General features: G+C 36.8%; 1 protein-coding gene and 1 long non-coding RNA gene across 25 annotated transcripts in view; one reads left to right on the plus strand and one right to left on the minus strand.

The window, feature by feature from the left end:
* LOC146505231 (neurexin-1a) overlaps positions 1–16230 on the minus strand; it is a 254006-nt gene that overhangs the window by 206440 nt on the left and 31336 nt on the right. The gene's annotated exons all lie outside the window — the stretch shown is intronic.
* Positions 12022–13504, plus strand: LOC146505233 (uncharacterized). Its single transcript, XR_014877410.1, has 2 exons — positions 12022–12185; positions 13143–13504. It is a non-coding gene; the product is annotated as an uncharacterized LOC146505233 (long non-coding RNA).

Raw genomic sequence — 16230 nt, forward strand, 5'->3', positions numbered from 1 at the left:
CCCTCTATACTTACTACATCACCCACCTTCTTGAAAACTGGTACCAGTACACTTTTTCTTCACTCTTCAGGCATCATCTCACTTTCCAAGATTGTGCTAAACAATCTGATCAAAAAATCCACTGCTCTCTCTCCCAATACCACCACAGGTATGTAAGCTGCCATCCTCCTTCTGCTTGCGAGGATTTTTTTCTGGGTACAGCTTTCTTCCATAGTGCTAAGACACGTCTTTCTCCTTTATTTAGGTCTCTTTGTGTTGGCCTTGTCCAGGGTGCACCACTATGATTGGCTGAATGGATGGATGAGTGTTAGTTTAATAGTCAACTATGATAGCCATATCATAGTTGGTATATTTTTGCTAAATTACACAAAATCTAGGATTACACTTTTCATCAGATGCACATTTAGATTAATAAACAAAAGCTTCCTGTATAAAAAAGTGCAATTAAAAATCTCTCAATTCAAAAATATAAACTAATGGAAAATAAGCTGGCAGAACAGGGTGAAGTGCTTCTCAATGACTCTCTGACCTCTCTCTCTACCAGTCAAAGCAGCTGCTTTAATAGTCTAATAACCATTTATATAGCCACTGTAACTTTGGCTATACAAATGCAAAGTTGTTGCTATTATAAATTGCATTAAATACCATCTTACTGAAGCCAACAAGTCAATGTCAATAACAAAGCCGCTACTGTAGAAATCTGCAGTGTCAGGCATCACTATACATTTTGAGCTATAACACTCTTGTAATGATACTTTGAGCTTTTAAATTAATTTCTAATAACACTTGGTATTACTGTTGGCAAGACTACCTACATATCTATCATTGCTTCCTGTGTGAAGTATTAATTAGTGCCAGACACTGTCACCAACATCTCAAACAAAAAAAAAAGACAAAATGCAATGTAGCATGAGTGCTGCAGTCCTTACGCTGCACTTTTACATGGCAGTCGTTGAGTGATGTTTAGCATTTCACTCGGCTAATGTGTGTTTTTTCTCCTCTCTTGCTTCCTCTCTGCAGTCCCTATATCACACAAAAGAATTCATATCAATTCCATGTGCATGCAGAAAGATGTATTTATACTCCTTGAAGAATATATGTTACTGTTTCCCTCTATTAAGGAATGAAAATCACAGCAACCTCGAAATAGTAATTTATTTTAAGCTAATTTCTCATTTGCCCTTCCAATCATGAGGTAATTCCAGTCTGGACAACATGGCCTCTAGTTTCTTTCATACATTTCTGTCACATGTCACAACTGTGGCAATGTAGTGTATTATTGTATATTATCCACATATAAATCTTATAATGACATTTTTTATAAGTTAATAAAAGGAAATTGTTTTTACAGCCATTTAGGGAACTTGATTCATGTGCTCATATGCTGACAATATCCCTAGTGCTCTAATATAAATTCCCTTCAGTTGCTGGAGCCTGTGTAGGTGTGGCTCTGCTCCTACTGCAGTCTGACCTAGCAGTGAAGACTGGGTATCTGACTTGAGGCGCTACATCTCAGGACTAATTACAGCAAGAGTTGCCAAGCAACTGCAGCAAATAGAGCCTTCTGGGTTCAGGGGTGGCCTAGTGGTCCAACCAGCAATAGTCAAGCCTGTGATGGATCTTCATCTGCCCCCAGTGAACCTCTGGCCCAATGACTTTGACAGAACATCTATGCTCCACACAGCCTGCTGGACACTGTGAGCCATTAATCCAACTCACATACACAACAAAAAAATGTGTATTCAAAGGGTAATATACAAACAAAAGTATTCAGACTGCACTGAATTTCTGTAATTTTGGGTCTATTCTGGAATCCACATTTAGTTTAAATTATTATTATTTTCAGCATCCTAACTAAATACTAAACAGCTTTTAAAAGGTTACTTTCTTTTTTATACTTTCAGTCGCATAATTCCTGCATCTGTGTCCTATGTCTAGTCTTCTTGCATGGCAATTACAAAGTTGTTTTGTCTTCTGTGACAGCATGGACACAGTCAACACATGCCACCCTCCTTCTTTCTCTATGCCCTCCTGTTCCTGTCTCATTGTCTTATCCCCCGGTGAGTTGTGTCTTTGGAAGAGAAGCAGACAGCAGTCCCAAGACCTCCTCATCATAATTACCACCCTTGTTTTTAACCACAGGGATGCCAACAAGCTAATTACTGAGGAGTAATCGCATGTTTGTCAAGACCCCTGCAATCACGGGTATGTAAACTGTGTGCCTGTTGTCAGATCATTGTGAACACACAAACATGCACAGCCTGTCTCGGCTGCACTTTTACTATACAGATTCTTCTGTTCGGAAACAAATGCGGTCATGTCTGCAAATAACTGTTCAGTCGTGTTAACTTTAACAAATTTGTTCCGTATTTGTGTAAGTCAGTCACACGTTTGTGTTCACAAACAATCTTTCATACTTTGGAACAAAGGCACAAAAAGCCTCTATCACATGGATGTTTGCCAGATGTGTGTGAGGTCAGCCAAGCTTTTGTAAGCCACTTTGTATTCTCCATGTGGCTATTCTCCATGGCTGAAGAGGCTACGGAGATGGTATCCTCAAGCACGCACCCACGCACAGCGACAAATGTGAAGTGCGTGCTTGACCTTTATATTGTAAAAAGCATATCACACATTGCCATGCACAATTAGCAAAGTGGTTTCCACACTTATAGCACTTAATACGAGTGTAGCAGAATTAATTTCAGTGACAGACTCTAAAAGCTTATCTTTCCTGTAATTGTTTAGACACCCCTCATTGTGCAGTTTATGCATAAAAGAGTCAAAAGAGAGTTATTTAAATGTCTCTCGGGTAGAAAATACAAAAAAACAACAACCCCAAAATATCAAATACTTAACAACAACTCACACACAGATTTAGAATTACAAGTTTGTTTGACCAGCTGCTTTAGGTTTTTCCTATATTAGCTAAAGGTCTGTTTACATTTCTGCACTGTACTCAGAATGAAAGCTACTGATAAACCCCTTCCAAAAGAAAGCCAGAGTAAATTCAATTGCTTGCAAAACCAAAATAAATAGTTGTTATTGCATGGTAAAGAGAGACACTGCAAAATAAAATTACAGGCAACCACAATCTGATTTCAAAAGATACAAAGACAGTTAAATTGCTACAGCAAGATAAGACGAGTCTGCTGTTAGCATCGATAAAAGACATTGTGTGTGTGTATACCATAGCTAACTTTGTGCCGCAGTTCCAGGACAAATAAAATCTTTTAAAAACCTCTATTTACCAAATCCCTTTTGTGTATTTGACACGGAATCAGTGAATGTCTTGTTGATTGTTTACCTCCTTGTTAAAGAACCATGTGGAAAAAATAAATATTTGCATCATCTCTTTTTCCCAAATGTTCCTGATTTAAACTCATCTTCACGCCATGGTCTTAGTCAGTGTTGACATCTTGGGGGCCTTAGGGTATATATTGTTTTTGCAAAAACATTTTATTTTCTTACATGTGCTTTGGTTTTTAGTGAAACAAAACACTAATTTTACAGCAGTGAGGCTTCAGTGTCTCAGAGTTTCTTATAACAGCAGTGACTCATGCTTGTTTACATCAGTTGCCCCTGAAGAGACACTGGGTGGTGTTTAAAAATGCAAACTGTAAAGATACATGTAAAGATGACCCTTTTTTTGTTCACAAAACATCTATTATTAATACCCACAGTATCTATGTTTTGAATAAGGTGCAGCGTTTGTTGTTTTTCACAGGAAATGTAACTGTTGGAAGGGATTCTGGCAAACTTGTGTGTACCTTTTCAGCCAGACAAACATGTAACTATGGTATACTGATGCTGTTGAAAGCTAACAAGGATTAGCAGAGTGCAGGCTCATGCGTTTACAATTTTAGACTACTGGACCATAAGATGGTAGTTTCTGTTCTGTAGCTAAACAGTGTTGTTAGGAAGAAAATATAACATATATTTCATTTTTAAAAACAATTTAAATAACTACCGCCACTGTTATTTTCTGTGCACTAAGTGATCATTTTGAAACTGCTCCACACGTGAGTCATAAAGACGTGGTTTACTCATGAGGCACTTGTTAAGAACATGCACTAACTAAAAAGCGTGGCATGAACAACAACTACATGTAAGTGAAACTGCGTTCACCTGTCTAATTAATGCTTTTTCAGCTTGTAGCTAATGTGGGTAACCATAGTAACAGGGACACAGTAAAGGCCTCCGTTTACAGTTGATTGCCACACTATTGCAGCAAGCACTTTGATATTAGAAATATACTACATGACAAAAAAAATAAACAAAAACAAATGTGAATATCCCATTTTCAACATTTAGTGTAGCTGTTCAATCTCCGGTCATCTAAATAACAACATACAAGCTGCAATTTGTAGACTACCTGTGAACTTAGTAATACTTTGTATCACTAATGGAATCCAACCTCTTACTTTAGCAGCGGTGCAAATGGACTTCATTAGTGAAAACATTATTGCTTTGAGGAAAAGAAATTTGACTGGATTAGTCTTTTCCATTGCATAGAAATGACAATTACTTTCTGGTAATTAACACATGGTCTTACATTGCATTATTCCCTGCTCTATCCTGTTTAATATTAAAGGGAATAATTCTATTCTGGTTACTTCACTTTTATCGTTCTTTATAACAAATGCAGAACTGTATTTTACCTGCTTTTTGACCACTGCGACTCACTTCTAGATCACTGTTATTAAAACAGATGAAAATGAAAAGGGATGATATATATATAAAAAAAAACAAATACCAATTCAAAACTTGACTGACATCTAATGAAATCCTAAATGTTAATTTAGTGAAATGATTTGATCAGGTGAACTAATCATGTTTAACAGTTGGGCATCAAAACTGAGAATAACTATGAATAAACATGCAAACAAAAATGAGAAGATCTATGTTCATTAAATGTATTCATGACCGGTTGGGGTGAGGGGAGGAAGACAGGACAAAGACATGCTGTGGAAGAGAGCCAGAAGTTAATAATAGCTAATAATTGAATGCAAAGAGGTATATAAACACATTATATTTAAAATATTCTATTTTATTTTATATATTAATACCTAGAAAACTGGATTTCTAGCATCCTCAGTGACCGTATGACTCCTAGTAAGTTTTAAAAATCAATAATGAATGGCTTTCATTACACCAGCTTCGAAACTGTTTATTTTAAGCTGTATTTTAAATTTCAGTCTAGGTATGGATATTACAAATCAGGATTTTAATGCTGTGGTTGGGACATTGAGTCATGTGATAATTACAGAAAATCAAAAAAAAAAAATTTAAATCTGAGTTTGTTTTGAGATTCCTAAAGATCAACTTTACAGAAATACCCGTTTTTCTCGTTAAGCTCCACCAACTTAAAACCAGCAAGAGAAAGACACAAAAAACCCTGGAAACAATCAAAAACAGGAATTCTAACTATGAAATAACCAAAACCATTTTAACGTTGCCACAGAAAAGAATGCATTACTGTAAAATCCCAGAATTCAGAGTATTGCAATTTGTTTTAAAAGAAGAGAAGGCGCAGTCGTGAATTTCTCTGTAAAATGATCACTGATGGAATACACAGAACTGTGACGGAATCTAATTGCCAATTAATATCGCAAACGACATGACAATTGTTGGCTGATAACGAACTCTAATGAGGAATAATTTTCACAGGCAATTTCCACACTCAGAAAGTTATGAATTATGTTCTGTTCGAGGCCACAAAAGTAACAGTTTTGCATTTAAGTGGTCAGATCACGGCTCCACAGACCTGACTGCTGCCTCGACACAATGCCTCCCCAGTCAGCACTATAAAGCCCATTATTTACATTGCACCACTGCATGGTGAGGATTGGTGCAAGGCTGGTGACATTAAAAACTAGGACAAGCAAGAGTACCGAGTGGTGGTGGGTGTTCTAACATCCCAAAGATTGGTTTCCTCAGTTCATCTGCCACTTTACTGAATATTCCCTTTATTCTTGCGTTAGCACCCTGTTTCCATCCTCCCTGTCCCCCCGGCTCGCCTCCCTCTCTTCTGACCTCCTTTTGAGCGACTGTGGTCCTTGCAGTCCACACATCGAGTCATTAATAACACTCTCTGCTCTGTTTTTCCTGCCAAACAGAGCAGTGCTTTCCTGTCATCCTGACATAAATTAATTCCCCTTATTTATCTTCTGGCACCAAGGCCGGCATAGGCAGAATAACTGTTTATGGATAAAAAGGACAAAGAATTATAGATGGTGTGTTCTTGATGACAGGGCCATTTGTTTCTCAAATAAGACTCAAGATAAAGTTCATAACAATCATTCTGATACTAGAAATCCTTTGTCAGCTTACTTCTCCTCTTATCAATCTCTGACTGCGGGGTTAGTGTGTGTGTGAATATGTGTGTGTATTACTTTAATTATGTTTGCATGCTAGAAAGCAAACGTGAAATGGTTTTATTGTTCGCGGTGGTTTCAGTGCTGTTATTTTTCATTTAGGTCCAATTAAATCACGTGGACCAATGCTGTCCTTGACAAAAACATTTTTAAAACATTTAAATTTTTACAGATGAGAAAACTGCTTTTGCTAATTTAAATGAGAGCTTCTGCTTTGTACTCGAGCCAAAAATGCAAGGGCTACTAAAACACTGCAGAAAAATGGACGGGCATAAAAATAGGTTGATAATGAGAACAGTCCATCAACTGATCCACTCTAAAAGTGTAATCACACAATGCAATGCTTATCATGTCTGAGCACATTTGACCCCCAAAGTCCAGTTTGTTTGACTAGTGTGATCACTGAGTACTGTGGCCTGGCCTGCTTGAAGAGGTGGCTCATGGCCAAGCACAGGGCCTAATATTTCTGCAAAACACAGGCATCCTGCAAATAGCTGTGTTAAGTACTCATTTGAACGTCCTTTTGACTGGCTGGGCACATCTCAATTTTTTGTAACCTGGCACATACGGTACGCCGGGGTTGAAGACATAAGTGAACTATCTTTTACCATCATTTCAATGATAGATCAGCACAGGAGCTCAGAGATTCTCACATTATACAGACGGAGATGCTGCAGTTTGAAAAGATGACATTTCCTGGAGAAGACTTAAAAAAAACTAATCAATAGCTTTGTTTCCTTTTTCAACTTTTTCTATTCCTATACCAGCACTGACGCAGAGCTTTTATTTCTTTGCGGCGACACCTATCATGTTTAACTACAGCGGCCACCGGGGAACCTGAAGCATCACTTTAAAAGGCTGTAGGGCTTTGGTTACGTCACAGTTGGCTACATAACAACAAATGCTGTGACCATAAACTAAGCTTTAAGTGTTCTGTGAGTGAAGAAGGGGAGTGGGGAAGGTGAAAATTATGCTCGGGTACAATTCAAGGCAAACACTTTCATGCTAGTTCATGCTAAAAAAAAACCTTTGAGATTGGATCTTAATTTGAAATTGTTCTTAAACATATTCATTGACTGTATAAACATACAATAAATGGTTGTTTAATATGGAAACCCTTAACAAATTTTGGCTTTTTTGTTCTTTGTTATTTTGTTGGATGTCTTTGTGCTTGTCATTGTGCACTGACACTGTCAAAAACCTACAATCTTGTTGAGTCATCTTTATCAGAGTTTTACAAGAAATCTGGGCCAAATAACTTTTGGTCAGTTGCTGAATCCGTCAGCGATCTACTTCACAGTAAAACCTCAAAATGATTCACAATTTGGTTGTGTGTTCTTTATCAAACAGCCAAACACACTGGTGTCAGTCCACTTTCATTACAGTCCAATGGCTCTCTGATGCAGCTTGCATTAAATTTAATTGTCTAACACTCCCCTGTAGAGTAGCCACTAGCATGGCACCCTATTATGGGAACTCTGTAATTGAAAATGATGCTTGTCATCAGCTAATTAACGACAATATTGTCACTGCAAGGAAATCATAATCCAAACATTTTGACGTTTTTGTGTCACAAGTGGAGAATTAATTGTGGCAAATCATTTATAAACCCTAACGTCACTTTAAAAAGAAAAAAAAATCCTTCGAGAACTTTAGTTCTCAATAATCCCACAGTGCATCAGTCCTGAGACAATGAACAGTGCGGACTCTCAGGCCCTCAGTGTATATACTGGTCCCAGAGCAGTAGGAGCACCAGCATCTTGTCATTTAAATCTAAGCTACTCCAGCTCCACTGACAGTGAGAAATGGATTTAATAGCCAGAGAACAGCTTGTCAGCAGTCTGAAAAACCACAATGTTAGGAGACTTGTTTTTACCCATCTGAAGATCCCTAGGGTGCTGCAGTGGGAGGGATATTGGAAAGATTGGAAAACAGTGATGTCAACATAAATAGCATTTAGTTTCTTGCTTATCTTGTTTGGTCTGTTGTATGTTCTTGATTTGTTTTGTAATGCATGACTATGAGGGGTCCTATGACATGAATGAGTCTTTGTGTAAAATTGTGCAGATGGGTTACGTGTATCCTGACAGAGAACACAGATGCTACACGTATATAGTAAATTAAAGTCTTTGGGCTGTTTGCTGTTGATAATGTGTTATATTGCAGCTAATTACTTCACTGTTCCAAGTGTGTAATGAAATGACTCACTGAGGTAGAATTTGATTATATTTAAAAGCTGACAAAATGACAATGATGCCGCCTTGCCAACATTTAAAGCCAAACGCACCGTACCTCTGAAATAAGCATGCCATTTCACAACAAAGTACTCAGGCCTTTCACACAAATAAGAGTGAAAAGGAGAGATGGAGCACAGATGCATGAAATCCTGCCTTTTGGAGGATAAACGTCAATTTTCTAGCCAATGCAATGTTTCTTTTCTCTTTTTTCAAGGAGTACTTGGAAATAATTTCGCTGATAATCTGCCTCAAGGTAGGCTCAAGGCTCATGCATTGCTGTACCTGTATAAGAAGATATTTACACCGTGTCTATACTGGAGGCGTAATGCGAGCAGCATGTTATCAGAGCAGCAGCAGCTGCTTCAGTGCTCTGTCTGTGTTTACACAGGATGCTTTCAGACGCAGTACTGAATTGTAGGTCACCCATGTTTTAAAAGCACTCAGAGCCCAATACACATTCACTGTAGTTACACACGTAAAATGCAGGAAAATAGACTTGGAGTGTAAAAATACACTTTGGGTCACGCTTAGAGGCACAGAGTGGGAGTGAAATGCTGAATGTGTATAGGGCCAAGTTGATTAAAAGAGAAGTATTTCTGTTCCCTCAGATAGTTGACTAAAAGATTTTCTCTGTAGACATACCATCAGGTGGAACACGAAGCCAATCAGGACTCCGTCAGGTTTATCACAGCTTTACCGGACCCGAGGTGAAACAGCATTTGAGAATTCTCTACTTTTGTTACAAGAAGCTTCATGTAGTGTTGTGCTGCAATACTTTCCATCAAAGAAGCTTTAAGATGAAGCAGTGTGAGCAAGGTAGGTCTGTGGCTCTCTAAGCCATTATTGTGTGGAGCCCTATCTAGCTGTCGTCTCTCTAGGGGAACAGTAGGCAGCTCAGGGGCGTGTTGTTATATTTCACACTTAATGATGTGCAAGGCATCCTTAGCTCTTATCTGCAAGCCTATTTTAGTCACTGACATAGCCTCTGAATTACACCTTAACAGCAAATGCAGCTCTTAAATGCTACATCCATTATTCTCTTAGAAACATGACAATGACAAGCACAGATAATGGTACAAATATAACTCAACCAATTTAAGACATTCAGTCAATACCTACACAAATATGTGATGAATGTTTTGACACCAACTTTCATTTTTTAAACTTTATACTTATTATGTTGTTTATAATGTTTAAATATTTACAATTTTCCAGGATGTTTTTACATCATGTGCATATATCTGCACATTATAGGCTTAGCCCCTTGAACTCCACGCAGAATAGCAACAATATTACTAAATTTATTTTAAAATTATGTTTCTTTTTGTGTTCTAGCACAGTGTATTACACTATATGAAAATATATTTTCACACATTGCTTGGGGTTCCTAACATAATACGGTAATTAACAAACCATTTGTGCTATTGTGCATAAATTACTTTCACTTTTTCTTGGATGTACATGCAAGAATGTTTAATGCATGACATGACAGGCACTTATTTATTTAGTCATTGGTTTATTATATATATTTATTACCAATCAGGCCAAGTGATCTTCAAATATGGTCATACTTTTATTACTTCTATTTCAAAGACAGAAAACATGTAAAACTAAAGACATATTCTGACTTGATGTAGCATCATCATTTATAATTTAACAATTGAAAACAAAACAGTGTAGCCACAGTATGTCAAATGTATATAGAGCTATACTAGCATTTGCACAAACTGCATTGATCTTTGTTCAGTATGGCATTAGTTTAATCAGATATGCAAGATCTACATTAACTTGCTAACTAAAAACTTGATTTATGCAGGAATAAATTATTGTCTGTTTATACTTAACATGGGGAGAAGACTGACAGAGAATGTGAAAGGGAGATTTTTTTTTAACATTACCCTGGCTTTCTGTGGTTTTGCAGACAACTTGTATTAAACTTTGCTTTTTAATTTCCTGTGGCTGAAGTGAACATCCTGAAAGCCAGATATTAATTTAGCACGCAGGAAAAACGTGTGTGATCGCAATTATGCTAGGATAGGATGGCCCTGTGACACACCCTCACTATGTCATAGTATTTTTATTTGAAATCTTGCCTGTGATTACAAAACCGCAGTGAAACTAACAGGCACTTGTGGCGGGGCGTGGCCTGCGGTGCCGTGCAGAGGAGGCGGACGCACCTGCCACAGCACTAAATGCAGCGCTTGTCGAGCACTCTACACTTCAGAACAATGCCAAAAAAAAACCTTTTTAGCAGAGCTCGGGGATAATGATTTCCCACATAATAGAAGAAATATGATAAACATCAGTGTACAATCTGCTGCACTCAGAGCAAATTAAGTGTTTGTCACACAAAAGTCGGTCTATGAGAGATTAAAGTGTTACCTGAAATAATGGATTTTCAATGATTAGCCTTGCTTGTTTCTGGATAATCTCAAAGTTGATGCCATCCACAAATGCTATTTTACTTTTCAGGGTAAATTTAAAGACTTGCTGTGTAGCAACACAGCAAGTCCCAGTAATGTGAAAATCTAGTCCCATAAACTCAAAATGATAAAGTCCAAGGATAAATAACAACTGACTGTGAACAAAACTGAAAAGTAATTGTGTAGCATGGGTTTATTCAGACAACCACTTTAATCTTTGGGAGCTTTAGCACGTTCATAAGAACATGGACATTTTGGCAGCTCCCCTGTGACCTTCACAGGGAGTGAATTACTACAGCAAGGCCATCTCAAGCAATCCTACTACAACAGCACAGCGTATCAAGAAACATGAGCAATATTAAGCATTAATAAAAGGTAAAATTGGTCAGTTCTATTTAAAACTTGATTTAAGCTCTTATTTTTCTAGTTTTTTGTTGCAATGTACAGACATACAATTGAGATTGTGTAATATAATCCTTGCTTTCATAGCTTAATTGTTGTGGGAAATTTCAGCCTGTACAAACGCACTTATCACTAAAACTGAGATCACAAAGAAACATGATAGGTTATTAGTGCACTAAAGGGAATAACTGCAAATGAAACCACGAGTATATTCTATAATTTATGAGAGGTGTGAATGACACTAGAGGGAAACCAACAGTTTTAACTCATAAAGACACAGCTTCTACAATGTGATACACTTGTTGCTCTCCATTGTTTTAATAAAAGAGAAGGCAAATACTTTTAGATTTTCATCCTAACGCTTCAAAAACAATATAATGAAGTATACTACAATATACAAAATAATAAAATAAATATATAGGATTGAACCTTTAGTTTGAAGCAAGGAGGTCATGCATTAATATAATCTGAGTTCAACAGTCTTGGGTCCAGTCATCCTTAAAAGTCAAAAGTGCTTTTTATTTTTGTGTACATACAAGTACGATCCATGCTTACTTCTGACTGTAGAATAATAATAATAATAATAATAATAATTATGATTATGATAATAACAAGAAGAAGAAGAAGAAGAAGCTTTGTCTGTACGTTTTTTAATTTGTCTGTGAAATCCTCTTAAACTATTAAGAGATGCAAAACCAGACTGCAACAAAGATACATCTTAGGCCATTAAAGTTTTTTGTCTATATCCAGTGTTGGGAAGGTTACTTTTAAAATGTATTCCATTACAGAATACAGAATACATGCCCCAAAATGTATTCTGTAACGTATTCCGTTACATTACTCAATGAGAGTAACGTATTCTGAATACTTTGGATTACTTAATATATTATCATGCTGTTTACAACTACATGAATGTACTATTGCTGTGTGATTTATTACTGTTACTGAAAGTCCGCGGCTCTGAACCGTAGTAAAGGGACTTCTGGCTAATACAGTGGGTTCTGTGTCAGGCTCGTAGCCGAAAACTAGCTTTATTTTGTTGTCTGGGTCAACTTTGCTAGCAAGAGACAGAGAGAGGCGTTGAAAGGCTGCTCCAACTGAACTTATTGTTTTTGGAGGAAAACACGAACACAGTCGAGTCTTAATAGCTTACTTACAACTGGGCTCGTCAGGCACTCTTCTTGGCTGCAGTGGTTATTATTATATTTATATGCTTCCAGCTCCCGTTTTTGCTCGATGACAGCTCGTACTTTTCGTTTTTCTCCCTCCCTCGCTCACAGACACATAACGTGTATGGCAGTCCATTCTCCCTGCAGCACGGACTACACTGCCTATGATGCTACATTCTTTAGAGCTATACCGGTAGCATTCTGCCTATTAGCTTAGCACAACAACAACAAAAAGGCCTCTCTCACCCAGGAAACACACAGAGCGAGAGCGTCACCCTGTAACCATGGCAACTGTAACGCTGCCACCTGGAACGACAGAACGTAGCTGTCAAACAAAACCCAAACAGGCCTGACCCGCGACAATATGAAACAGGGAAGTATCCCCGTGTAATCCATTTATTTCAACAAAGTAACTGTATTCTAAATACCACCTTTTTAAACGGTAACTGTAATGGAATACAGTTACTCATATTATGTATTTTAAATACGTAACGGCGGTACATGTATTCCGTTACTCCCCAACACTGTCTATATCAGATACTTTGATATTATCATGCCATCTAGGATCCATCTACGTGCAAATAACGCCAGTTTTTGGAATTTATGCACCTATAACACCTTCTCAAAGTATCTAATTTTTTCAATTTCACAACAATAACTTCTAGTTAATATATACAGAAAACTGGGCATGACATATTATGGTGTCAACACGTGCCTAGAAACCACCTAGCAATGGCTAAATGACTTATTTTTAGCATATAAACCACTTCTTTTTTTTTTCTATATTCAGTTTACATATGTTTGCCAACAGCACAAAAAGGTCAGACAATATTGCACCATGGACATGTACTCATCTGTATAATGCTCGAAATGCTAATGCTAAAGCCATGTGATTTTTTTTTAAAACAAAGTGATCATTCTATTTTTCACTATCATTCAAGCATGCACATGTATATTTACAATCACTTTCACTGTGAGGTTTCAGGAAAAGAGGACAGATCTAATTACAGGGAAAACAATAAATTAAAAAATAAAATAAAAACAAGTCAGCTGATATAAAATGTATTTTTCTGTTCTTTTAAGGCCCGATTTTATGAGCTACATTCATTGCTGAGTATCATCATGCTCCTCTTAACTTTCTAAAACAAAAATGAAATGAAAAACAGGAGTAGTGATGCCATTTTGATGTTTCTCTGAGATGGCTCTCATCCACAAACCAAATAAAAATGCACTGATAACCAGACTCTCATTGATAGAGCTGGATCAAGTGCAGCCGTGTAAACTCTCTCTCTCTCTCTTTGTCTCTCTGAGGACATGTGGGCAAAGCACAGGTGATTTGAATCCAAGAACCACAGAGGAAAAAAAGGCATAGCAGGAAATGAATAGCACAGAAGCAAATGCATGTACTTTCCCCCAAGTGAAAAGCATTACTTAGACAAGCATCAGCAGTAAAAGCAAAAAAAGATGTTTCTGAACATAGTAATCAGTCAACGCTACTTTGTTACAAATCTCCGAGAGAGTATTTAAAGACATTACAGAACTGAATAATTACTTAAAAGGTCTGAAATGTCTGAATTTTTTGGCTTTATGACATAAATGTCAAAGTAAAAGATAGATATTTTGTATAAGTTGCTCATTTCCTGAACACTATGAATAAATATTAAATCGTATATTTACAGTTCATTCTAGTGTTTTACTTGGAAATGCAGTAAAACAGAGAAAGGTTGTGGAATATTTTCTGAGGTAGTTAATTAATTTTAAACTCAAAATTCTCAAAAAAGAGAAAACATATAAAAAAGAGATGTAGTATCACTATCATTACTTACATTTATTTGAGTATATATTTAGATATTACCTTGTAAAAAAAAAAAAAAAAAAAGAGTCATCTCATCCATAAATTTTTCAATATAATTAATGACCAATAATATTGCTTTAAATTGAATTTACGATAACAGAATTAAGTGGAATGAAAAACCCCAGCACTCTCTCATTAATGAAGAGTTGCTTTGTTAATATGACCAAAAGTAACCCTGTTCTAGCTTACCTTTTAGCAGTCAATTAGCACTGATCATCATATATGCATGTGCAGTCTTTAACGGCATTCTCAACGGAAGTCATTATTCTGATCCTCCATCACAAAACCACAAGTGGCTAACTATCAGGTATGAATGGAAATTAGGTTGCATGGCAGCAACAAAGGAAAAAGAAATCAGAGGTTTGCCTAACAGGAAACATTTGTCTAAAAGTCACTCTCCTCCAGCTGAAAACATAAGCAAACTATAATGATTGATCGCAGCACATTGTGTCCATTAAAATTCATGACACTTGTAATCTGAGCTTCACTGGAGTGGCATAGATATAGGACTTTGTTTATAATTATACAAGGGACATGATCAACTTGTTCAACAAAGATGGGGTACTCAGAAACGGAGGTTAATGAGAAACTGCTTCACTATGATAGTAAAAAGTGTTCCAATGTGCTCATTACACTGCCATGCACGTTTCTTTTTTGAATGGGGAGAAAATCTTACAGATTTTGAAGACAAAGCACAAAAAGAGAAAGGAAATATTTTATATTTATCAAAAGGGAATACAATTCTCCCTCTAAAGAATGGTTTTGTCCCTCGGGACATGTTGGTCTTGAGCATAATGACTCTCAGTGTAGACCTTCTGAGACAAATTGCCACTGACCCCCATGGATTTTCCAGGGCACACTCAATTGGAAATGGACTATTCAATTTCCCACAGGGAGCCTTGCCATTTCCTTGCAATGCATCACTGAAAAGGCATCTACTTTCGGTTTGGTCAGCTAGACAAAAATATTCAGTCAATGTTGTAACAATCACGCGAAAGCTCTCGAGTCCTAATTAAAGTTTACATTTTATTCATTAATTAAACGAATAAATAATTGAAAGAAGGCAGATCTGTTTAGCTTTAAAGAGACCTTTAAAGAGCCTCCTCAGGAAAATGCATATAATGTAATGATGGCCAGTGTTGGTCAAGTTACTTGAAAAAAGTAATCAGTAACTAATTACGGATTACTTCCCCCAAAAGGTAAGCCCATTACTTTACTGATTACTTATTTCCAAAAGTAATTAGTTACTTAGTTACTTTTTAAACATGATTTATCCCCTATTGCTATTGCTTTATAGGTGATAAAGCGATAGATCTTTCAGCCCAATTCTACTTTTTCTGCATAATCAATCATACAAAATGTAATCAAATGGAAAAGTCTCTTTTTAAAACTTGTTTTATTAATTTTAAATCTTTTAACTTTATGCATCAAGCAAAAATTTTATTATATGCAACATTCTCTGACTGGAAGAAATTTGGTTAACATTTAAACCTTTTTTCTGCACATTCTAGCACATAAAATTAAATAGGTTTTTGTGTTTACACTCACTCTTTCAAATAAATGCAAGTGAAGGCAGATGCAGTAGGCAGATGTTTGCCCTTGTGCAGGTGTGCCGCAGCAGTCAGTGGAAGATTCCGTGGCAGCGCACTCGGTGCTTGCTCGGAAGTTTAGGGGTTTTTTCACCCTAAAAAGAAGTTTTCTTCCCACGCACTGTACAGCGGATGCTAATGTTTTTGTCACTTTTTACGGAATCAAACTCAAAGTAAGGTC

The sequence above is a fragment of the Neolamprologus multifasciatus genome, chromosome 13 (assembly GCF_963576455.1).
Source record: "Neolamprologus multifasciatus chromosome 13, fNeoMul1.2, whole genome shotgun sequence".
Classification (NCBI taxonomy): Eukaryota; Metazoa; Chordata; class Actinopteri; order Cichliformes; family Cichlidae; genus Neolamprologus; species Neolamprologus multifasciatus.